This window comes from Schistocerca cancellata, chromosome 8 (genome assembly GCF_023864275.1).
Source record: "Schistocerca cancellata isolate TAMUIC-IGC-003103 chromosome 8, iqSchCanc2.1, whole genome shotgun sequence".
NCBI classification, from domain to species: Eukaryota; Metazoa; Arthropoda; class Insecta; order Orthoptera; family Acrididae; genus Schistocerca; species Schistocerca cancellata.
In genome coordinates this window covers 615,590,431-615,617,342 of record NC_064633.1, presented here as the reverse complement: position 1 = coordinate 615,617,342, position 26,912 = coordinate 615,590,431, and the positions used below count along the sequence as shown (strand labels likewise).

Below are 26,912 nucleotides of genomic sequence, written 5' to 3'. Positions count from 1 at the left end.
GCACAGCGGCGGTGGCAGTTTTGCGCCCAGGCCGCGGCTGCGGTTTCTGCGGCGCGCCCGACGCCCCGCGCAGAACCGCAGCTCCCACAGTAGCCGAGCGCCAGCCTGTCCCACCCAACACGTGCGTCTGCAGGGGACTCGGCATTCGCGGAAGGCTGCTCCTGTAACCGTCCCTCGTGTGTGTGTGTGTGTGTGTGTGTGTGTGTGTGTGTGTGTGTGTGTGTGTGCGTGTACGGCGAGCTAATCAGCGCCCTTACGAAAATTTCTATGCACGAATGCGATGAAAATCACTAAAACGTCACAAAACAAATGAGATTAACCCTTACTCTTCTTCCAATCTCTCTCTCTGTCATCCGCACCATCACAGTAGCCGTTTTTTAAGGTACCGTAAAAATGGTCACATAATCTGAAATAGGCAATTGAAATAAAGGAATACACTACTGGCCGTTAAAATTGCTACACCAAGAAGAAATGCAGATGACAAACGGGTATTCATTGGACAAGTATATTATACTACAACTGACATGTGATTACATTTTCACGCAATTTGCGTGCATAGATCCTGAGAAACCAGTACCCAAACAACCAACTCTGGCCGTAATAACGGCCTTGATACGCCTGGGCATTCACTCAAACAAAGCTTGGATGGCGTGTACAGGTACAGCTGCACATGCAGCTTCAACACGATACCACAGTTCATCAAGAGTAGTGACTGGCGCATTGTGACGAGCCCCACCATTGACCAGACGTTTTCAATTTCTGAGAGATCTCGAGAATGTGCTGGCCAGGGCAGCAGTCGAACATTTTCTGTATCCAGAAAGGCCCGTACAGGGCCTGCAGCATGCGGTCGTGCATTATCCTGCTGAAATGTACGGTTTCGCAGGGATCGATTGAAGGGTAGAGCTACGGCTCGTAACAAATCTGAAATGTAACGTTCCCTGTTCCAAGTGCCGTCAGTGCGAACAAGACCTGACCGACACGTGTAACCAATGGCACCCCATACCATCACGCCGGGTGATACGCCAGTATGGCGATGTCGAATACACGCTTCCAATTGCGTTCACCGCGATGTCGTCGTTGAGTACACCATCGCAGAGTCTCCTGTCTGTGATGCAGCGTCAAGGGTATTCGCAGCCATGGTCTCCGAGCTGATACTCCATCCTGGTGCAAACGTCGTCGAACTGTTCGTACAGATGGTTGTCGTCTTGCAAACGTCCCCATCTGTTGACTCAGGGATCGAGAGGTGGCTGCACGATCCGTTATAGCCATGCGGATAAGATGCCTGTCATCTCGACTCCTAGTGATACGAGGCCGTTGGGATCCAGCACGGCGTTCCGCATAACCCTCATGAACCCACGGATTCCATATTCTGCTAACAGTCATTGGATCTCGACCAACGCGAGCAGCAATGTCGCTATACGATATACCGCAATCGCGATAGGCTACAATCCGACCTTGATCAAAGTCGGAAACGTGATTGTACGCATTTCTCCTCCTTACACGAGGCATCACAACAATATTTCACCAGGCAACGCCGGTCAACTGCTGTCTGTGTACGAGAAATCGGTTGGAAACTTTCCTCATGTCAGCACGTTGTAGGTGTCGCCGCCGGCGCCAACCTTGTGTGAATGCTCTGAAAAGCTAATCATTTGCATATCACAGCATCTTCTTCCTGTCGGTTAAATTCCGCGTCTGTAGCACGTCATCTTCGTGGTGTAGCAATTTTAATGGCCAGTAGTGTATTACAACATTCACCACATGAGAAGAATACCTATCCAAGGAACTTTGGAATCTTTGGTAAATGTTTCGAGCACCATGCCACAAATTACCTGGGCGATGGAAATACTGCTACACTTTTAAGAGCTGTTTTAAGAGCTGTTCAATTGCAACACGCTGTGTCTGCTTTGTTGCCTCACAACATTGTCTTATCTAATCTCCAAGCACGGCGATTAGCCGTTCCGAAAACACTGTCAGATAAAATGCATCCGTAGAGCAATTTACTTCTCACGGCTATTATTAAAAAATGAATACACTCGTCTGGCGCAGTCATCATATTACAGGCTGCCAACACGTCTGTCTTTGAGATCCAGTATCACCCATTCCTTTCACTTATCTATAGAAGATATTAACCAATGAAGGCCATTTCGAGGCCCTGCTTAATGCGTATCATACAAGGCGCACAAGCAGAAGTTTATTTAATTTTATTTATCCGTGGAGATGGTTGACTTCTTTCATTACGTATTTATGGCGTAAGTATCATATTTGATAGCGAAGTACTTGTCGGATTCTCAGAATAATACTGAATCAATTTTGCCACATTTTTAGTGGTATTTCGCACGTATGCCTCAGGAAATCTAATGAAATAATCGATATTTCTAAAAGAATTTAAGAAGCACACAACAGCAATTACAGGAGATAAATGTATAAGATAGTGACTGTTATGTCTCGTGCGCCAAGAACTGTTAAGTTTTTGTTTTGATCTGTAAGCATACAACAGGGAGTCTAAAAGTATATTATGCTGCATAGAAGGTCGTTATATAAACTCTTAGTACTCGGAATATTCCACGTTACTTATAAAAGATGTGTAAATCTATCATCTCTGAAATCAGCATTGCTCTGTCGAGATATGATTCCCCGGAAAGGTCCAATGCACTTTGAAAGTTTCTTCAACGAACGGGAGATTTAAAGACGGATCAACTCTGATTCCAGGACAGAAAATGGTAGTTTAGGGGAAAACCTACTGTTCCAATATGTTTTCCTTTTGATGCACTCTCCGTACCGAAAGAAAAAGATGAACACTTTTATTTTATGAAAAAGTGTGTTTTCTCTACATCGAAGAACAATCGCAGCAATTGCCAGTATGAGTTCTATTACGACATCGAGAGCTTCGCGGACCGACCGGTAGTGTGTGCAGTGTCGCAAACCGGAGGACGTGTGGCTGGTGCCCTCGGTGTGAGCTCTCTACACAATGCGTGCTCGACACGACTCCGCGCTTATCTCTCTCTATGCTGTGTCGGTTACTGGCTCGTTATCGTATGCTAACGAACGTTCAAAGAAGCAAACATACCCGATGTGACGAGGCAGTCGGTAGACTGTGTGTACATATCGCAACGACCTTGTAACATATGTCAACTTGCTTGGGCATTTCCTGGTAACATCTCGAGTGAGACGTCGAGAAATGGCCTCTCCTCTGCTTCTCCCATCGCTCTGTGGTTGCTGGGTGCGGTGCAACATTGCGACACTGACACGGCGGTTAGCGCAGCTCAAGTGTAGCTTCACTTCTTCATTCTACACAATAGCGACACATTTTAAAAATGCTCCGCCTGAACAACACCAATGGACGATATACGACACTGACTATTTCCCAACATAGGACAATGCAGAATATGATCTACGTGAGTGACGAGAACTTCAGAACGTAATTTGTGTGTACGAGGAAGAAAGAACTATATAATCACACATCAAAGAAGACAAGAGCAACTGTCGAATCCCATGTGGGGTTCTGAAGGTGGGCCGGCCACACACACCCACCCACCCACCCACCCACCCACACACACACACACACACACACACACACACAAACAGCAAAAGAAGCTGGCAAACTACATCGACCTTAGGGTCCTGCACAACACTGAAGCATCTCAAAACTCATCAGCGTGGTCGAGAAAAGCTTCATAATAGCTCCCTCTAACCTAAGGGTAAGAACTGAAGATTTCAAGGAAAAGCAACGCTTTCTTTCTTTCTTTCCTTCGTTAACTCCTTCATTGGATAGAATCTGTCGACTTGTCTCGAAGTCAGTCGTCACACCATTAAGGTACCTTTGCTTTTTCGAATCACGTAAAATTCCAGGTTTTATAGGAATTGGCAACTTTTGCGGCAGAATTTGTAAATGAGAAGAATTATATTTAACAGTAGCTAACCAGAAAGTTGCCAAAGGAGAAAGACGATATGGTATTACATGTTTGAGTGGTTCAAATGGTTCTAATGGCTCTGAGCACTATGGGACTTAACTTCTGAGGTCATCAGTCCCCTAGAACTTACAACTACTTAAACCTAACTAACCTAAGGACATCACATATATCCATGCCCGAGGCACGAGGCCAAACAATCAATGCACGTGGTTACTGCGAGACCATTAAGAAATTGCGCCGGGCGGTGGCATTTTCAATTACGGCTGACATTATGAAGAGGCACTACAAAGCACACGTCGGCAGCAGCGATCTGAAAATGGCGTACACGTCTTCTCCTCAAGTCAGAGTAACTGCGATCTTAGCGCTGCCGCGGATACAAATAGAAACGGAACTTACTTTGTGGACGAGCTTCGTATTAGTCTAAGCAGTTGCGCAATGAAACACGTAGAAAGCCTCTTGTTTTAAAATAGTTCGATATCCTTTCAAATAGCGGACTACAGCTTTTCATCAACTATTTGGCGGAAGATTAATTTGTAGTAATTGTTACCAATGTGAGACTATTCTTAGTTGTCGACATTACGAGATTAAAGGAAGACCCCATACAGAACCGCTGCTGTCTTCTACGACACGTGGTCGACATTCAGTAAGCGAAGAGACTTGTGTAACAACAGAATGTCTGCCAGAACATCGGTTGGCCATTCTGTAGCAAATGGCTAAATGGAGTACAAACGCGTGAGACGAGAACTAACAGGAGAAACATAACTTCTAAACTTCTAACAACATTGCATCACGCAGTATGTGCCAGGAACGTGTTGTCTTTGACGCTGCTTGTCTAATGACGCATACAAGAAACACTGCGTTCTCTCTCTCTCTCTCTCTCTCTCTCTCTCTCTCTCTCTGGAAAGCCATCAACTCGCGCAGCGCATTTAATACACTTGACAGTGTATCTGCCGTCTTGTTAAGCTTTTCTCGCCTCTTACAAGATTACCCGATAACGTTATCTCTCCGCCGAAAGAGAGCTTTTTAATATGTCGACCTGGTCATTCAATTAGTACAGATGTAATTTCGCAAGGAGACCTTTCCAAGTTGTTTATCTGCGGCGGAGAGTCGAGTGTCCATCAATCAGGCCAGCCCGCCGAGATAACCCGGCTTGTCACTCTGAGCCGAGCGCGATTGCCCGCTTCTGAACAGCAAACAGCAGCGCTGCAAGGCGAGATACAAAAGGCCGGCCGTAAAGGTTATCTGCGTGCGGAACCAGCAGACTCTGCTGGCTGTGTTTACTGCAAAGGCTCATTCAGCGGCCGCAGTTTGTTACAAGTCACCTACCCGATTGTCCACCTACGCTGGCTGCTTTACAATATTTGAAACACACACACACACACACACACACACACACACACACAGCGCGCACGCACCCGTGACTAGACGGCGAAGATCCGAAGTGATATGTAGCCTGACTATTACGAGTATATCATTACATAAGAAAATGGAAACTGAACACAAATATATGTGCGAGCAACGTATTTTCTAGTGTTATTTCGCGGTGTAATGCTGGAGATCCCGGAAACGGACACGCACCGAGGCTGCACACAGGCCAACTGTTCTCCATCTATCGTACGCATCGCACGTCAGCAACTCTCGGGGCGACAGTAACCTCTGCTGGAAATTGACTGCGAGTATCTCGTATTTCCGCCATATTATGTTTCTGTGTGGAGTGATTACTCAGGTCGGCCTTGTCCTGGTTGTCAGAGCCGCCTTCCGACCTCTGAAATCTCACTCAGCAACACACCTAACGCTCACCAGGGGCGTGGTCCGTATCTGGCCTGTCTCAAAGCGTCGAATTGTAGTCTGCATACCAAGAGTCCCAAAGCCACCATTATCGCATTACATTTCTACATCTTCAGCTATACTCTGCAAACAACTGTGAAGTGAATGGCAGAGGGTACAAGTTATTAGGGTCTGTTTAAATGCCTCTGTGCGATACCGCTGTGAGCTAAAGCATCGGTGTGTGTGTGTGTGTGTGTGTGTGTGTGTGTGTGTGTGTGTGTGTGTGTGTGTGTGCTACATTCGCCGGCTGCAGTGGCCGAGCGGTTCTAGGCGCTACAGTCTGGAACAGCGCGACCGCTACGGTCGCAGGTTCGAATCCTGCCTCGAGCATGGATGTGTGTCATGTCCTTAGGTTAGTTACGTTTAAGTAGTTCTAAGTTCTAGGGGACTGATGACCTCAGCTGTTAAGTCCCATAGTGCTCAGAGCCATTTGAACCATTTTTTTGTGTGCCACATTCCTGAAATAATCATTCGAAACCCGGTTCTTGAAACTTTCTAAGCAGGCTTTCTCGGGATTCTATCTTCACGAGTCTGTCACTTCAGTATCTCTGTGACACTCTCCCACGGGTCAAACAAACCTGGGAGCCTTTGTGCTGCTCTTCTTTGTATACGTTCCATTTGGTCTCATTTTTGCTGTTTGGTCTCATTTGGTATGGGTCAAATACACTTGACCAGTATTCTAGAATGGGTCGCATAAGTGATTTGTAAGCAATCTCCCTTGTAGAGTGATTGCGCACTTTCCCAGTATTCTACCAACAAACCGAAGTCCACCAGCTGCTTTACCCACGACAGAGCGTATGTATCATTCCATTTCATATCTCTGCAAACTGTACACGTACATATTTGTAGGAGTTGGCTAATTCCAACTGTGATTCATTAATATAATAGTCACAGGATATCACGTCTTTTTGCCTTTTGTGAAGTGCATAATTTCACATTTTTGAACATTTGAAGCAAGTTGCCAGTCTTCGCACCACTTTGAAATCTTATCAAGATGTCACTCAATATTTACATGTCTTCTTTCGGACAGTATTCCACTACTGATAACCGCGTCATCAGCAAAAAGTGTAAGATTGTCATTAATATTGTCCGTAACCTCATTAATATACAACATAAAGAGCAAGGGACCCAACATACTTCACTCGGGCACACCCGAGGTTTCTACATATGTCGAAGACTCTCCATCCAAAATAACATGCGGCGCCCTCCTTATCAATAAGTCCTTAATCCATCACAAATCTCTCATAATTGCCCATATGACCGTACTTTTGACAATAACCGCAGATTTGGTAGCGAGTCAAATGTTTTGAGGAAATCAAGAAACACTTTATCTACGTGATTTTCTTGACCCCAACCTCCCAGTGTGACACGCGAGGAAAGTGCGAGTTGTTTTAGGAATCAGCACTGGTCGGCGTGTAGGAGGTCACCCTATCCGAAAATCCTCATTATTGAGCTCAGAATATGTTCTAAGATTAACAAATCGATGTCAAGTATATTGCGATTACAAACTTCTCATAACGACTGATAATGAGACTTCTCGAATGACGACACAGACTTTCCTTCCACTTCCTGTGTGTGATACACTGCGGTTGTAATGCAGCTATTTTCGTCGTCGAGTCACGTCCCTACGCAAAGCGGAACCAGCTTGCTGCCTATACAGACAGCACAAATATGATTCGTTGGGAAGTCTTGACCATAGTGCCAGAGCTCATCAACGCTCTTTCCACTGTCACTGTTGTATTTCCCAAAATATGGTTAAGTTTCAGACAGTAGTGCAATACTAAGCCTGTTTACAGATTCTTCAAGTGCTCGGATGAGTTAGTGTGTGTGCCTTCTTTTCCAATCGCGCTCCGTGTCTCTTCTCTCTCTCTCTCTCTCTCTCTCTCTCTCTCTCTCTCTCTCTCTCTCTCTCTCTCTCTCCGCCCTCTCCTGTCCCCGCCCCCCACGGATTTACTCCGCACTCCGCAATCTGCTCGCTACCATCACTGCAAATTAATCGACGGTATAAGGCACGGAGAGCTGTCGACAAGCACGTTTCGTGTGAAGGTGGTTCGTACAACGTGCCGACCAGTGGACGCCACCACCCCCGCACAGGATGCAAATTTTCTCCGCAGTGAAGCTGGGAGGCAGATAACGTCGTCATGGCAGCAAGTTAAATGGCAGTGCCGGCACTGAAGCATTTGCTCGTTCATTTTATTCCACGAAAAAAAAAGAAGAATAAATAGGCCTCGTCACTGAATACCGAAAAACCGCAGAATATGGGAGCTAGATCTTTTTTTTTATAGAAAAAATCTTTTCCTCTCCTGCGCGCGGCAGCCGGGGGCAGCGATGCGCGCCGGCTACAATGACTGCTCTGGCCGCGCACTCGGCCGGCACATTAATGTTTGTTACATTCATTGCACAACACGCGCGGTTTTTTCCTCCCCCGCTCCTCCCCCGTGTATTATACACCTCTCCTTTTTTTTCACAATTTCGTTGTCCGACCGCTCCGCGGTACGAAGCTAACGACGCGGATATTTATGAATAATTTGAACAATTTTTATTTAAATTATTCCGCGGGCTGGCTGGTGTTAATCAAATTACCATATTCAAATTGGGCCAGCTCGGGCGGGTTTCCCCTCCTCTCTTCACCATCCCATCCCGCGCGCGGTATTGATTCTCCCGGCACAGACGACGCAGCTGGCCGGGGATAAATCCAATTGTTTTAATATCCTTGCGCGGCCGCGCTCGTCTGCCGAGTTTTGGTCCGCAGTGCCTCTGTCCGCCCCCGCGCGGCGCAAAGTGGATTACTAGCGGGCTAAGCGCCGGCGGGGAGCGCCCGAAACGCAATTCCGGAAAAATACGGACCTCGGCGGAGCTGTGGCGGGGCGGTGATTCTCTGCCTGCGCGCCGCGGTCACTCGGCCGCTCACCGACCGGCCGTCAGGGGCGGAGCAGTACGGCAGACGAGGCGCGGGAGGAGCGGGGTTCGATTCCCAGCTCCACCACCCTGATTCACAATTGCTTCGTTTTCCAGCAAACAGCCTGTCTCTCACGTCAGTCAATGTGTAGGTAAACGGAGCAAGCGGTAAAGGAAACCGACGAGTCACTTTGGAAACAAAATCATTGTTCAGTGAGAAGAAATAAAAATTATCATCAAAATGAAATTTTCACTCTGTAGCGGAGTGTGCGCTGATATGAAACTTCCTGGCAGATTAAAACTGTGTGCCGGACCGAGACTCGAACTCGGGCCCTTTGCCTTTCGCGGGCAAGTGCTCTACCAACTGAGCTACCCGAGCACGACTCACACTCCGTCCTCAAGGCTTCTGCCAGTATCTTGTCTCCTACCTTCCAAACTTTGCAGAAGCTCTCCCGCGAACCTTGCAGAACTAGCACTCCTGAAAGAAAGGATATTGCGGAGACATGGCTTAGCCACAGCCTAGGGGAGGTTTCCGGAATGAGATTTCCACTCTGCAGCGGAGTGTGCGCTCGGTAGAGCACTTGCCCGCGAAAGGGAAAGGCCCCGAGTTCGAGTCTCGGGTCCCGCACACAGTTTTAATATGCCAGGAAGTTTCACTATCAACAAAATTCGCCGATGACATTCCAATTCAGTCAGAGGCCGCAGAGGACCAGGAATATCAGTTGAACGGAACGGATTGTGTCTTCAAAAGAGGGCCCCAAGATTAACAAATAGAAGTAAAACCAAGGTAATGAAATGCCATCGAATTAAATCGAGCGATCCTGAGGCAATAAGGTTAGGAAATGAAATACTAAAAGCAGGTGAGTATTGCTATTCGGGCAGCAAAATAACTAATGATGGCCAAATTGGAGATGATAGAAAATGCAGATGTCTATAGCAAGAAAAGCATTCTGGGGAAGAGGTATTTGTTTATTAGTAATCTCTCACTGAAAGTTGACTCCTAGAGTGTAGTCTTGTACGGAAGTGAAGGTGCAGCAACACTTCAGACAACAAGGGAAAAAACTGGAAATGTGTGGTAAGTTCCTATGGGACCAAACTGCTGAGGTCCTCGGTCCCTACGCTTACATACTACTTAATCTAACTAACTTACGCTACGGACAACACACACACACACACACACACACACACACACCCGTGCCCGAGGGAGAACTCTAACCTCTGACGGCGGGGGAGGCGCGCGAACCGTGGCAAAGCGTCCAAGACCGAGCGGCTAACATGGGGAACAGTAGCCTATGAGACGTGGTGCTAGAAGAATGATGAAGGTTAGGTAAGTAGATAGGCCAAATAACGAAGCAGACTCAACCGAATACAGAAAAAAGACTTACTGCCACAACTTGACCTTAAAAAATATATTGGGGGGGGGGGGGGGGGCTCAGTCAGATTATTCTCGCAGTATCGCATCTCCCATTTAATCTACACCTACGTCTCTCTCATTTCTACATTATTGCCTTCAAGTTCATCTTCCTTTTGTAGACAATATACTCCTTTCCTTCTTTGCTCTGAAGGTATGTATTTTAGAGCCCTTGTTTAATGAACTTTCTATTTCTTCGTTTAGTGGGTACAACAACCTGTCAAAATATTAGACACTTTAACACCCTGTATAACACACATATAGTACGATTACGAAAAGATTCTTTGATTTGAGATGGTCGATCTGGTGGTGGTGGTGGTGGTGGTGGTGGCGATATTTACAAACTGTGGGACCACCATCTAACTAAGACATCGTCTGGTGGGTTTTGAAATGCTCTATCGTTTCATAACCTCCCCTTCCTCGGTCCAGAGTACTCACCGCGCGACGCTGTAGGCACTTGCACTCTAGATACACTGAATGAAGCAGCTACGCGGTAGTAGAACAGTGGACGAATATTTGCGTCCTCGGAAAAGCTGACGAGCGGAATTTGGACAGGCACTGGAGTCTGGCGTCGCCGGTAGCGCTGGGCCCTGATTTCTGGAGGGAAGACCAGAGTGTACATATTTACCGGCGGCGCGCAAACAGTGCCCGGGAGACGCGTGTTTAGACACAGATAAAGGGCCGGGCCGGCAGATAACGGGGTTCTCCATCTGTGGCTCGGGGGCCAGCAGCGGCGCGCGTGTTTGCCCACTCGGCCACGGAGGGCGATAGGCGGCCGCAGGGGACGCTGCAACACGGGCCCCTCCCCAGTTTAAGGAATGAGAGGGACGCACTAATCGAGGAGGGAGTGACACACAGTGGCTATCCCCTATGACACTGAGCAAGCTACCGAGGTACCCAACAAGAAATTTAGAAAGGGAACTCAAGTTCAGAGAGAATAAAGGTTTGGTAATGAGACTGTAAGTCAGATAAAGGAAAGGATTTACAAGATCAGTTGAAGAAATGCGTAGTGTTTTGAAAAGAGACGTAAGATGATCATTGACGAAAGGAAAACGACGGTAATGAAGTGTAGTAAAATTAAGTCTGGTGATGCTGAAGGAATTAGTTTAGTAAATGAGAGACCCGAGGTAGTGGACCTGTGATGCTATTTGGGCAGCAAACTTAACGATGGTCTACGTCAAATGCAGTCTGGCAGTAGAATGAAAGAGCTTTGCTGAAAAGGGGAAATTCGGTAACATCAGATGAAAGTATTTTCTGAAAGTATGTGCCCGAAGAAGCCTCACGCGGAAGTGATACGTGCACTTAAGAGTATGGACAATATGAGAAAAGAAGCGTTTGGAATGTGGTGCTACAGAAGTACGCTGAAGATCTGAGGGATGCCAATGTTGTCGTTGTTGTCTTCTTCTTCCGACCAGATACTGGTTTGATGCCGCTTTCCATGCTACTCTATTCTGTGTAAGCCTCTTCACTCCGAATAACTACTGCAACCTACATCCTTCAGAATTTGCTTAGTATATTCATCTCATGGTCTCCCTCTACGATTTTTACACTACACACTTTCCTCCAATACTAAATTGGTGATCCTTTGATGCTTCAGAACGAGTCCTACCAATCGATCCCAGTCAAGTTTTGCCACAAATTCCTCTTCTCCCCAATTCTGTTCAGTAACTCCTGCTCATTAGTTACGTGATCTACCCATCTAATCTTCAGCATTCTTCTGTAGGACCACATTTCGAAAGCATCTAGTCTCTTCGTGTCTAAACTGTTTATCGTCCATGTTTACTTCCATACAAATACTTTCAAGAACGACTTCTTGACAGTTAAATCTTTACTCGATGTTACATTTCTCATCTTCAGAACCGCTTTCCTTCTCATAGGTAGTCCACATTTTATATCCTCCCCACATCGACAATCATCAGTTACTTTGCTCCCCAAATAGCAAAACTCATCTACTTTAAGCGTGTCGTTTCCAAACCGAATTCCCTCAGCGTCACCTGATTTGATTCGACTAAATCCATATGGATACCAATAAACGAAGATATAGTGAATCGAATACGGGAATAACACATATGTCACTATCTGATTGAAAGAATGGATAAATTGGTAGCACACAGCCTGAGGGAAAGGAGGAAGAGGAGGAGGAGGAGGAGGAGAAGAGAGTTTACTTTACAGGGAGAGGCAAGCAAGGGTTTAACACAGCGAACAGCTTCCAGTGGTTATAGGTAGGAGTAGCTATGTACGAATGAAGGCACCTGCACTGGATACATTAGAGTGGAGATGTGCATTAAACCAGCATTAACACTCAAGACCAGAGCAAAAACAAGTTTTCTTTAAGGAAATCATCTTACCACACGTTAATTTTTTATGATTTAGGATTAGGAATCTCTCCTTTTTATTTCTCATCCAGAATTGAGTGGAAGTTATCTGTGTCCAACAGCGCACCCGAAGAAGAGGTTGGTGACCTGCCCTTCTTTCACGTTCCATTTCCTTGCACTCCTCATATCCAGCAGTGTGCAAGTATTTTAAACGACCTTTTAAGTAGCTGTACCTGTTTTCCTCCAACAACTTCCCTCGCAAATTTTCCCCGCTGGTAGGATCGCACTAAATTCCTCTAGATTTAAATCAGCATTTGAAAGTCACTCCCTCCAGCTAACCGAGTGGAGTGACCTACGGTCTACACGCTGCCTATGGTCTATCGTGTAGAGACATACCTCGGCTGCTCCTTTACGTTCTGAAGTCTGGTACTCGGAATATGTTTCCACTAGCGCCGCTAAACGCGAGAACTTCCAATTGCAAACGTGAGCTAGTGAGTGACGGCGTCTCCTCTTTGAGAGACGAGACCTCCACAACTCGATTTCTGCAGGGTGAGGCGGAGGAGAAGGCGAGAATCTGCGACAGGCACGGGTGTTACGGGAACCCGCGCTGACGCCCGGCATTCCGCTACACACACGGCGCCCGTGGAGGATGTAATTACACGCCCGCAGCGGGGCAATTACTCACAAACCTATATCCTCCGGAAAAAAGGAAAAGAGAAAAGCGCAGTTGCCGCCGGTAGGACGGTGCGCCTTTGATGTGGCAGGTTTTACGACGCGGGGGCCACAACACGGCCTGGTCCGCTCACAAAACGCCCGCCCGGCCGCTAACGGAGCATTAAAGATAATTACAAGTCCACCGTCGGACTAATAGGGCCAATATAATTACGGCTATTGCAGCTGGTCGCTCAGTAAATATCCATTCCCAGAGACCTCCCCTCTAAGCAGAGCCCCCGTGTCTTCTTCCGGCGCTCCCCGCCACACCTGTCTTCTGGTCCCCCCTCCTGACAGGCGACCTCACATTATTAACGCCGCTGTTCTCACGGATCAGTAAGTCGCTGCATTTGTGGTCGACGATGAAGTTATTAGTGACCGAGGACGAGCTCCGATTGGATTAGGAAAGGGGTCGTATCCTTTTTACCGCTTCAGCGACTTAGGGAATCCATACAAAACAACCTACAACTGGACGGTTCGACCGGGGGGATTTGCATCCCCGTTTTCCTGGATGCGAGAACAAGACAGGGGGGCGATAATCTGTCGTAAGGCGGAAGAGGCTCGACGAAAGGTGTTGGTCGATGTAAGGAAGTGAACTGAGCTCTGCCTCGCGCGTCTGTCAATGGCTTCATTTGGAAGTGAGCATCTCGCATCGTCAGAAATGTGATTAACACAATGCTCTTCTCAACCACGAATGCAGTCACTTCGTAACTGCACCCATTACTGCTAATTCGAGCAGATCCTCATCCCTCCCTTACCGCCACAGAAAAACAGTTGGCTTTCCTATTTAGCCGTAATTTTGAGATGGTCTCACATAAAGCTGGCTTGTACGCTGTTTAATTTACACTCTCAAGTCTTCGACTAACTGCACGGCAGCTCTGCAATTATACAAAGAGAGCGACGGCCACCCCATGCCAAAGACCCTCGATATCCACCCACGCTGTACAGCAACCTCGAAAGATTACCCACTGTAGTTTTTCTTCCGCGAGAACCTAGAAAGAAAACACGTTTAGTAACGTCTACTCTTCCACATTCGCAATAAGATGGGTGCTTGTCCCACAAATTTAGTACAACTTCGTTCCGAAATAGCTAAGGTTTAATTCTAGCCGAGGAACAGGTGCACACAACTCCTGAGACATCCTCATTATTCAGAGTAACGCAAGTAATTTCTGAATTATTCCCGTGCGTCTGTCTCCCGTTAAAGGCTATATTTTCCACTCTTCATTCCAAATTTTTCTCCAGCGCATTTTGAACATCCTGATTCGGGCGTAATATAGGATCCTCCCGTGCTGCTGAGAACAATTTCTTGTTATTTTGCTCGATCTGAATTGTAATGAGAAGGAAATAATAGGCACTATCCGAATGACCAGAATCAGCCACCTGTCACTCGCAGAGTTACTACGTTTTGGTCCAGTATGACAATTTGCAAGTCCTTAGGTGAATTGATGGTACAAAACCTACATCCACATCTGTAATTCGTAGGCCATCTTTTGTGTAGAGGAGCGTACTTTTAGAGCCACTATAATTTCTCCACCTGTCCCATTCATCAATGGCACGTGAGAACGATTTTCGATGAACCTGTGTATGATACTCAATTTCTGATTTGTCTCGTCGTGGTCGTTTAGCGAAATTTATGTGGGACAAAGTAATATTTTGCCCGACTGCTCTCGGAACGCGAGAACAGGAAATTTGAATAGCAAACCTCTCCGTGAAGCAGAATTCTTCTTTCGTAGTTTCTACTGCTGTAATCTGGCTAGCATCTCCGCAGCGTTTTCGCGCCAACTAAACGATCTCGTGACGAAACGCGCCGCTTTTCGGTGGATCTTTTCTTAATCGAACTTGGTACCGAACCAGGCTCATGAGTTATACTCAAGAATCGGTGATCCAAGTGTTTTGTAAGCCATTTCGTTTCCTTACCATCCTCCAACATACAGCGAGTTCCAAACATTTGAAATCCCTTTCTTCCCATAAAACGCGTTTTCAGTGTTGTGTTCTTGGTATTCTGTTGCATGTTCCTGCACGTGTTCCACATACCAAATTACGGAGAAAAAGTTTTAAACGTTCATTACTAGATGGCGCATGGTCCCTGTGCCAAATAGTGCTCCCCTCTCGAGTTAAGGTGTTATGCGTCAGTCTCCTCCATTTAATTCGTGCACCGTTTTTGTGACAGGCAGTGCGCTTGTAAAGCTGTGTTTGCGCCAATAAAACATCTTTGTCCACGGAGGCGATAATCTGGATTTAAATAATTGTAAAAAATGCTGAACAGACAAAACAGCGTGTGAATGCAAGATGTTACGAAAAGCTATTTCTTCCCCAGCAGCACAGGAAGGTCCACAGCAAACTTCGCAACATCCGCTCCCGCAAATGGAATTGTGTAAGAAACAGAAGTCGCTGAGTCCGTAACTCACTCTGCCAGTACTGAAGACTCTGCAACAGATGTATGTTTCGACCAGCCAAGTATCTTTATACAACAAGTTGTATTCCGTGTAATCACTGGACTGGACAGGAGGGGTGGGGAGGGGAGGGCAGTGAGTCCTCTCGCACTGTACGCTCAGAACGTAAATGTGCCAGTGCAGGACCAGAGGCCGTCAAGTGAACTCCGTACCAAAGTCAGTACTTAAAGATTTCTTCTAGAAACTGAATTTTGTTATTCTCTTAAAAGTTATGGAGAATAGTTTTTGTTGACTACAGTTCTACTAGGTAAGCCGTTACTGTCGTTTTTCTGTACTTTTGTTGTCACGAATGAAACGTATTGCTCCGTATTAATGGCACTTGAATGAAAACGTACAAAAAGAAGACACGGTTTTTCGATTCTCGTGACAAATGTGCGATTTGACAGAACGTTTGGTGTTTACAGACACACACACACACACACACACACACACACACACACACACACACACACACACACACACACACACAATGAGTACTAACCAAGCTAAAAGCATACGACTCGTAATAGCTATAATTATTAGTCTGCAAATGTAAATGCTAATGTATGTTTTTCAGTACACCGTCCTCGATCAACAGAAATATCTGCAGTTATAGCCTTTACATCATGTATAATTTCCCAGTAACACTCCCTTAGGGTATGGCCAATTTCCATATTTACGTTTATATCCGTCGACTTTGTTGAACACAGTGGCGGTGAAGGTTTAGGCGGCCTGCCCGCATATCTAAGCTGCCGCTGCCGCCGGGTGTGGCAGGCGCCGGTCTGCCCAGCAGCGGCGATCTGCGAGTCGCGCCAGACGATGCGTGGGAGTCGACGGACCACCCGCCGTGCCTGCCACCGGAAGAGTCGGTTCGCCTCGACACCATCACTGCCTGGAGGCTGGCAGTCAGCACAGGAGCTCTCACAGGCTTTTCGCGTCCTGAATACGAGCAAGCAGCCGTTCAGTCCGATCTCGTTAGAATCCTATCACAGCGAGCGAGGGAGGTCGCACAGTGGTTAGAAAATAGTGGTCGCGCATTCTTACCAGGGGCAGCGAGGTGTCAAATTCCTGTAGGCCTCCAGTCCATTTAGATTTTCCGTGGTTTCCCCAAATCGACTGAGACGAACGAGGGGATAGGTCCCTCGGTAACGACACTGGCCATCGCCTTCCCTATCGTTGCTACGTCCGAGCTTAACTTTCGCCTCTAATGACGTCGTCGTCGACGTGACGTCAAACCCTGATGATCTTTTCCTTCTACCTCTACTTATGTACTCTGCAAGCCACTGTACAGTGCGTGCCGGAGGGTACGTCGTGCCAATTTTATCAGTCTTCTGGCCTATTTCGTTCGCGTATTGCACGAGAAGAAACATTACTATATGTGCACCTCTGTACGCCCCTAATGTTTCCCCTCGTATTCCTGTAATCCCTATCTGAAATATACACTGGTGACAGGATCCCCATTTAAGATGGAGTACCTCTGTCACACTTCCCTGTGGACCGTGCTGGTTTCCCACGATCCTAGCAGTGCGTCATCGGATTCGCTTGATGTCTTGTCATGCCTAGTCAATAATGACATCAAACTCTGGATGACTGCTCTAAGTGTTTGTCGTACCAGCGTCTTGTCGACAACTGATTCTCGGCAAGTATGAGCTTCCTTAACAATCAGCGTAAAAATACTGTCTCCAGCCTCGTAGGGAAAACCGACAGAACACACACCCACCACCATCTGTAGAAAGTGTTGTTTGATGTTAGTAAGTAGAAAGACAAGACTTCCACTTCGTGTAATGAATGGGAGCAATCAATAAATGCGGATAAATTTAAGACTATTCCTGGAAGAAAAAGGAAGAACCTTATCATATCCAATTTATTTTTTACAGATTAGTGAATTTCTCTCGTGTCCCTCACGTCGCCTTTAAAATATTTAGGGCTAATATTAGGAAGCGATTAAAATGGTACATGGATTCAGTAATGGTGAATGCGAAAGAATGAGAGATTTGTTGGGAGGATTCTTAGACAACGCTGTGCACCTAGACAGGCGATCGGAAAGAAGTTGCCCTTTCGACTACATCTTGAGTTCTCCTCAAGCGTATGGAGTAATCACGCAGGTTTTAGAGCACCGAACGCACTGTAAGTGCCTGGCGCATTTGTTAGACCGATTGCTTCTGCTATAATGGCAGGTTATCAAGATTTAAGTGAGCTCGAACGTGGTGTTACAGTCGGCACACGAGCGATGGAACACGCGATCTCCCAAGTAGCGATGAAGTGCGGGATTTTCTCGTACGATCATTTCACGAAGGTACAGTGAATATCGGGAATCCGGTAAAACATCAAATTTCCGACATCGCTGCGGCTTGAAAAATATCCTGCAAGAACGGGACCAACGACGACTGAAGAGAATCGTTCAGTGTGACAGAACTGCAACCCTTCCGCAAGTTGCTGCAGATTTCGATGCTTGGCCATCAACAAGCGTCAGCGTGCGAACCTTTCGACGAAACACCATCGATACGGGCTTTCGGAGCCGAATGCTCACTCGTGTACCCTCGATGACTGCAAGACACAAAGCTTTACGCTTCGCCAGGGCCCGTCGACACCGACATTGGACTGTCGATGACTGGAAACTTGTTGCCTGGTCGGACGAGTCTCGTTTCAAATTGTGGACGTGTACGAGTATGGGCACAACCTCATGAATCTGCGGATCCTGCATGTCAGCAGGGGACTGTTCAAGCTGGTGGAGGCTTGGCTCCCAGAAAACTCTTCTGAGTCTAAACACTTCCGCTAGCCACCAAACTCCCCGCACACAAACATTATTGAGCATATCTGGGATGCCTAGCAACTTGCTGTTCAGAAGAGATCTCCGCCCCTAGTACTCTTACGGATTCACGGTGTCAGTTCCCTCCATCACTAGTCTAGACCACGCCACGCCGGGCTGAGGCACTTGGCCATGCTCGCGGGGGCCCTACACGGTATTAGGCAGGTCTATGGCTCTTCAGTGTATATACCGCTCAATACTGGAATGGAGACGTACATAACGAACGGTGCAGTCTCAGTCACGCACTCCCATGATCAAAAGCTCGTACTGAGCTGTTTATGGAAAGGTCCCAGCTGTTTATGGAGACATCCAATACATTTCGTATTTGCCATTAGCAATGGACTCAGGTTTAAACGGAGTAGCAGAAGTAAAGCCTTTAACATTTATTTTAAGAGTTCCCGTGGTTGCTGTTATTCCACCGTTTCTTGAGAAATGCTGATCTGTCTGGATCCCCTATCAGGTTGGATTAATGGAAGTGATGGAGGGTCTCCAGGGAAGAACGTCACGTTCGTCGCCTAATTATTAAGTGAGGAGTGTTACAGAGATGCTTAAGCGTCACTAGCAGACGCTAGAAGAGAGGCGCTTGCTGTCATGGAGAGGATTACTCTCGCAAGGGCTCTTACGAAGTCTTCGGAGACTCTCCCACGCACCACTCGCGAATGAAGCGGAGATGGGGGAGGGTGTGTGTGTGGGGGGGGGGGGGGGGGGAGGAAATGGTGTTAGCACAACACACCGTCAGGTGACTTGCGGCGAATCCAAACGTTGACCAGTATTTTTAGCATTGGTCGCGCCAGCGTCACATATGATACCTCGCTGCCGTGTGACCACAGCGGTGTCACACACACGCAAAATCTGTCAAGATTAATAGCAGCTGACGTTACGCGAAACACCGCTTGCGCACAGAACGCCGTCTTGTACGTAGACAGAAGATTAGTTTAAGTAAGGAAGGAGCAGAGAAGACGGCACTGCTGTTCAGCGAGTGCGGCCCCGCCTGGTAGCGCGACGTTGAGGCAGTCCCCGTGGTGAGCAGCTGCGACGTTTCGGCCTGCGAACGAGAGCTCAACTTCAGGAAGTGGGCGCGAGCTGCGGCGGCCGCAATTACGGGATAGCCGCGGGCTGCGGCACGCCCGCCGTATAAATCCCCGTAATGGCCGACCCGCGCCCCCGGCGCACTTTATACGCGGCTTTTATTTGTCGGCGTTAACTCGGCGGGGGCGGCGACGTGAAGAAAAGAGAAGGCGGCGAGTATATTGCCGGCGGCGGCGGCGGCGGCGCCCGCTCCTCCCGTTCCTCCTCTTCCCCGCTTCCCCTGCTCACCCCTACGGCTGACAGCTCCTCTGGCCTTCTTCCCGCCCCCGCCTCGTTGACCCAGTGGCGGCCTAGTCTCCCCCCAGGCGGCGACCCTCCATCGATCACGCTACGCGCCGCGTGGTCGCTCTACTGTCCAAGCACGCCCCGTGCTCCGACACGCGCTGTCTATTATGCGGCCACCGGGCCAGCGGACACGGCTCGACAATGGGAACCGCTTGCCCTGCTCCGCAACTGACGCCAAATTTCCACAGTTCACACACGCCTCTCATACTCAGAGCACTCGTTAATTTTGACAACACTGACTACAGAGTGCTGCGATCTCGTGCTCTACTTAGGTCAGAATCGACGGTCTAGGTCGCAATAATATTTGGGTATTTATCTGTTTCCACTTATGTTAAAGCCTTCTTCGGAATTTTTGGCCCGCTGTGGCTGGTGCTGGTACGATACCACGATCGTACCCTGTTGGACAGTGTGCGGTCGTGGTATCAGGAGGAAACCGAGGAGCTGCCGACAGCAGCACTATGGGGTCAAAAATACTGAAGATGGCTTCAACGTAAGCCGAAACCGGTAAATAAACAAACATTAATGCGACCTCGTCTGTTGATTTTAACCTAAATTTAGAGCACCGACGTCAGGGGCAAGTCAGTACAAACTTAAGGTGCAAAGCTAAAAATTATTTGTAAAATAACACTCTTTCGCCTTCAGCATCAACATTTCGACACACCAACCTCACTGACACAACCAATAAAGAAAAACTGTTTCGCGCTTGACAGGAATGTGCAACAGTTCCGAGAGTGGAAATGGAAAACGTTCCAAGTACTACTTCTTCCCAATACACGTTTTCAGAGCTATTGTGTTCTCGGTACCTTTGATGCATTTCCCTACATCTCAATCAGGTGCCAACCTGTGGAGACAGTCTTTGAACCCGGCCGGGGTGGCCGAGCGGTTCTAGGCGCAACAGTCTGGAACCGCGTGACCGGTACGGTCGTAGGTTCGAATGCTGCCTCGGACACGGATGTGTGTGATGTCCTTAGCTTAGTTACGTTTAAGTACGTCTCAGTCTAGGGCACTGATGACCTCAGATGTTAAGTCCCAAAGTGTTCAGAGCCATTTGAACCAGTCTTTGAACTAAAAGTTAATATATATCCCATGAGTGTTGTGCAAAATTGTGCTTCCCTCTGCAGTTACAAAATTTAAAATACATGAAAAGTGCATTGAGTTTTCGGCTATACTATTAAAAAAGTAACGCTGTATTTCTGTACTTGTATTTTCGCAAATAAAACAGTGTCTCCTACCAATACCACTTTGAACAAAACCCTCTTTCCGCTATTTTCTCGGAAACTGATATTTTTGAGATCATAGCTCCGTACAAAATAGAAGCTCATTCTTGGAAAAAAGGGAAACAGCAAACAGCCACTCTCGTAACAGTGCTATTTATTTACACAAATAGTGCCAGCCGGCCGAAGTGGCCGTGCGGTTAAAGGCGCTGCAGCCTGGAACCGCAAGACCGCTACGGTCGCAGGTTCGAATCCTGCATCGGGCATGGATGTTTGTGATGTCCTTAGGTTAGTTAGGTTTAATTAGTTCTAAGTTCTAGGGGAATAATGACCTCAGCTGTTGAGTCCCATAGTGCTCAGAGCCATTTGAACCATCAAATAGTGCCGTTACGGGCTTCGAACCGACAGGTTTATCTAAAGACGCCTGACCACGGGCATATTGTCACGTAGAAGGGGCAATTATATGAATGACGAACCTGACTTCACTTAACAAAGGTTTATTCAGCACTTGCACATACAAGTGCGCAGACCGAACTGCCTCCGGCCAGGACACACACACACACACACACACACACACACACACACACACACACACACACACACACACACAGGATATATACAGCTACAGAACATTCCAGTACGATTCTTGACATTTGCAGATACTTCTAGAATGTACTCGAACCTAATATAGAAATTAAAATTGTACAGTCCAGGTGAGTTTTGAACTCACGACCCCCCATGCAATAGTTTAGTATCATAACCACTACACCACGGCGCTACTCGACTTCTTCTGCGTCAATATTACACTTTTAGAGCACACTAGTTTTGGAAAAAGCAGTCAACAGCTAATGTAAACAACTAAAATTAATATAAACGTGAACAGTCGCCTGAAGACGCACCTGTCAAAAACCTGTAACGGCGCTGTGTGTGTAAGTAAACCAAACAGTTTACTGATACGGCACTCAGAACGTTCTCAACACAATACTTGTTTTGTCATTTGCCTTTTGTTGCGGTGATGGGCGCAATTCTGTGCTATCCGTATACCTCCCTCAATTTTTTGGATACACATCTGTCATGTATAGAGAGTGATTTTTGTTTTCAGTCTCCTGATAAAAGTCAGATTTCGTATTTAGATCGTATCCCCATGTCCACTCTACAATTGACGGACAAATTACGCAACTGACGACGGCAACGTGCTGCTGAAACACATCGTGCTAATACATACCTGAAAATAAACGCGACGAACTCTGAATTATTTTACAAACTTCGCGCTACGGAACTCAACCAATGCCACGCAACACGTACGAAATTTATATTTACTAATTAATTTACATCCACGTAGCCCTAATAATCCTGGATATGTTAAGAATTTTACTTGCATAACGGTCACGAACGCCGAGCGTGTGCGTGCGCACTCGCACCGAGGCGCTACTTGCTGCGACAGGCGACTTCCTGCCGAGCGGCCCACGGCGGCCAGTTTATGTCTCGGCCTAAAAATAATGCAGGTCCGAAGCAGCCGCGTCGTAAAGCGCGGCCGCAGAGCGCCACGAATCGCCGCGCTCGCTCGCCTGCGTCCTCTCAACACGTCCGGCGGCCGCCCCGTCGCTTTGGTCTGGCGCGAGCGACCAGTGCCGAAGGGCGGGTCCACCCCACAGATTTTCGCATATTTATAAAATCAAATACTTTTCAGGAAACCAGTGCTGCCACAACATTACACGTACCATCAACAGAACGCCAGTTGCAAATCAGTCTGGGAGGATAAGCTATGCGAGACTGACAGCTCTCACGTCAGATAGGGTCTGTGGAAGTGTGAAAGAGTGATGTTTCTCCCACACCGATTCCAGCTCGATTGTGAAAATAATAAAATAACTGAATGCTTCCAGGGTGAATGGTGCAGCACGCAGCATTGTTTCTCTATTGTCTGACCTCTTACCCTTTGTAGAGCCTCCATATCTTGGCGAATTCGGACGACCTGAAAATCAGATCGGCACCATGTCCGATTTCGCTATATTACCGACATAAAAGTGACCAAGTCAATGCGAGTTAACTACCGAGTGAATATTTTTCGGTGCTGATGTAATGGAGTGGTTTATGTGTAGGCAAGTACGACAGTTTTAAAACAATATTTTGAGATGTAGTGAGCCTAGGTGAACAGCAATTTACGGCTATTTGGTGATACAGAAGATGACTCACAGATTTATTTCTGTCTCATTAATGGCCGCTTGATGTAAATATAGAAAAATATAAGTCAATGCGGATTAATAGAAAAAAAATCCTGTAACGTTCTAATACAGCATTACTTATGAGCTTGACAGTCACATGGATAACCTATTGAGGCGTAACTTTGCTATGCGATATGAAATGGAATGAGCGAACCAGATTGGTAGAAGGGACGGTGAATGCTCGACTTCGTTTTACTAAGATAATTTTGGTGCGTGTAGGTAGTTCATGAAGGAGATGGCGTATAGTACGGCAGTGCGACCCATTCTTGAATACTGCTGAAGTGTTCGGGATCCAGACCGGGGCGGATTAAACGAAGACATCGAAACAAATCAAACGCATGCTGCTAGATTTGTCACCAGTAGGTTCGATTAACACCCAAGCGTTACTGAAATGCTTCACGAACAAATGGGATTCCCTGGAGGGGAGACGAAGCTCTTTTCGCGAAGCCTTATTGCGGTAATTTAGATAACCGTCTTTTGAGGCCCCGACTACGGGTGGATTCTACTGCAGCTAGTTTCGCTTAAGAATCATGAAGATAAGGTGAGAGAAATTAGGGCTCGTATTGGGGTATATAGACAGTCTTTTTCCCTCGTTCTATTTGAGAGCGAAAGAGGAAAGGAAATGACTTGTACTGGTACGTTGCACCCTCCGCCACGCAGTGTGCGGTGGCTTGAAGAGCAAGCGTCTTGATGTTGTACGTAGACTGTTTAGGTTTTTATGTTGGTAACGCCACGTAATGCTCTGTACGAAAATTGGTGACTGCGCTGTGTGCAGTCTGTGGCTGGTTGGACTCGTTGTTGGGATATTCGCTAGTGTAGTGTTGGGCTGTAGGATGTGAGCCGCCAGCAGTGATGGATGTGGGGAGAGAGATGCCAGAGTTTTGAGAGGTTACTATGAGCGGACGATCTAGACGTGTGTCCGTCACAAAAAGAAAATTTGTTTAATTGGATTAATTTCCCTTAGGTAAATACATGTTTGTTGTCTATCAAAATCTTTCATTTGCTAACTATGCCTATCAGTAGTTGGAATCTTTTATTTAGTTGGCAGTATTGGCGCTCGCTGTATTGCAGTAGTTCGAGTAACGAAGATTTTTGTGAGGTAAATGATTCGTGAAAGGTATACGTTATTAGTCAGGGCTATTGCTTCGTAGGGATTATTAAGCCAGACTGCGTTGCGCTAAAAATATTGTGTGTCAGTTTAGTGATGATCAGAATAAGTAAAGAGAGAAATGTCAGAGTACGTTCAGTTTTGCTCAGTTGTTTGAAAATCAAATAACGTAAGAGGTGGTTCATGGTGTGGGTTCCTGTAGTCATGTCCTAGTTCATGAACCACGGGCAACGTATGAGTGGCCAAGTAAGTGGTCCCGACAGTCGGGATACCAGTTACATTGGAATAAGGCTGGGCATCTCGGACATATTCTGAGTCGTGGTCACCTGTGCTCATACGGCAAAGACTACCAAATCCACCGGTTAGTCCCTCAGCCGTTAGGGGTAAAACCCAATGGGACTCGGGGCAAGTAAGGATAGCAACCTGCTTCCCTGGTACTTTAAATATGATGCTGGCAACAATCAGAGCAAAATGCCTCGGACCTTTGGAGGTGACGGAGTCCCACCTCTTAACTGACAAACCAGGGACTCCTAAGATACGACTTGGCAAACAAATGGTAATGAGATGGGGAGCTATTAATATCAATGGGGGCTACTCTGGGAAGAAGGTAGAGCTGGCAGAGGCTGCAAGTAAGATGGGGCTGGACGTTTTAGCTGTTAGTGACATTCGGGTAAGGGGTGAGAAAGAAGAGGAAGTGGGAGAATACAAGGTCTACCTGTCAGGAGTCAAAGCAGGAATAGCACAATGGGGTGTAGGGCTTTACATCAGGAAAGAAATGGAACCCAGTGTAGTTGCAATAAGGTATGTAAACGAACGACTGATGTGGATAGATTTGACAGTGTCTAGCAAGAAAATTAGGATTGTGTCAGTATATTCGCATTGTGAAGGGACAGATCAAGATAAGATGGATAGTTTTTATGAGGCACTCACTCAGTGATGTAGTTGTTAGAGTAAAGGACAAGGACAGTGTTCTGCTCAGGGGTGATTTTAACGCCAGGATTGGAAATCGAACAGAAGGGTATGAAAAGGTTATGGGTAAATTTGGAGAGGATATGGAGGCCAACAGGAACGGGAAAAAACTCTTGGATTTCTGTGCCAGTATGGGCTTAGTAATCACAAACTCCTTTTTTAAACATAAGAACATTCACCGGTATACTTGGGAAGGCAGGGGAACCAGATCTGTCATTGACTATATAATAACAGAACAGGAATTCAGGAAGGCTGTGAGGGACACAGTGTATTCAGGGGATTCTTTGATGACACTGATCATTATTTAATCTGCAGTGAAATTGGGATTGTGAGGCCGAAAGTGCAGGAGGTCAGGTCCATATGTAGGAGGATAAGAGTGGAGAAACTACAGGATAAGGAAATCAGGAACAAGTACATAACAGCGATCTCAGAAAGGTACCAGCTAGTTGAATGTAGTCAATTACAGTCATTGGAAAAGGAATGGACAAGGTACAGGGACACAGTACTAGAAGTGGCTAAAGAATGTCTTGGAACAGTAGTGTGTAAAAGTAGGATGAAGCAAACAGCTTGGTGGAATGATAGTCAAGGCAGCCTGTAAAAGGAAAAAGAAGGCGTATCAAAAATGGCTACATACCAGAACCCAGGTAGACAGAGAAAGTTATGTTGAAGAAAGAAACAAAGCCAAACAGATAATTGCAGCATCCAAGAAGAAATCGTGGGAAGACTTTGGAAACAGGTTGGAGACTATGGGTCAAGCTGCTGGAAAACCATTCTGGAGTGTAATTAGCAGTCTTAGAAAGGGAGGTAAGAAGAAAATGACAAGTATTTTGGACAGGTCAGGAAAACTGCTGGTGAATCCTGTGGATGCCTTGGGCAGATGGAGGGAATATTTTGAAGAGTTGCTCAATGTAGGTGAAAATGCGATCAGTAATGTTTCAGATTTCGAGGTAGAATGCGATAGGAATGATGATGGAAATAGGATCACATTTGAGGAAGTGGAAAAAATGGTCAATAGATTGCAGTGCAATAAAGCGGCTGGGGTGGATGAAATTAAGTCGGAACTCATCAAATACAGTGGAATGTCAGGTCTTAAATGGCTACACAGGATAATTGAAATGGCCTGGGAGTCGGGACAGGTTCCATCAGACTGGACAAAAGCAGTAATCACACCAATCTTTAAACATGGAAACAGAAAAGATTGTAACAACTACAGAGGTATCTCTTTAATCAGCGTTGTGGGCAAAATCTTCTCAGGTATTGTTGAAAGGAAAGTATTAGTTGAGGACCAACTGGATGAAAATCAGTGTGGGTTTAGGCCTCTTAGAGGTTGTCAGGACCAGATCTTTAGCTTACGGCAAATACTGGAGAAGTGTTACGAGTGGAACAGGGAATTGTATCTATGCTTTATAGATCTAGAAAAGGCATATGACCGGGTTCCTAGGAGGAAGTTATTGTCTGTTCTACAAAATTATGGAATAGGAGGCAAACTTTTGCAGCCAATTACAGGTCTTTACATGGATAGTCAGGCAGCAGTTAGAGTTGACGGTAAATTGAGTTCATGGTTCAGAGTAGTTTCAGGGGTAAGAGAAGGCTGCAACCTTTCTCCACTGTTGTTCATATTATTTATGGATCGTATGTTGAAAACAATAGACTGGCTCTGTGAGATTAAGATATGTGAACACAAAATAAGCAGTCTTGCATATGCGGATGA

General features: G+C 46.6%; 1 protein-coding gene and 1 non-coding gene across 5 annotated transcripts in view; both read right to left on the bottom strand.

The window, feature by feature from the left end:
* Positions 1–26,912, bottom strand: part of LOC126095306 (transducin-like enhancer protein 4) — a 468,367-nt gene that overhangs the window by 364,749 nt on the left and 76,706 nt on the right. The gene's annotated exons all lie outside the window — the stretch shown is intronic.
* Positions 8,942–9,016, bottom strand: Trnas-cga (transfer RNA serine (anticodon CGA)). The gene has a single exon. It is a non-coding gene; the product is annotated as a tRNA-Ser (tRNA).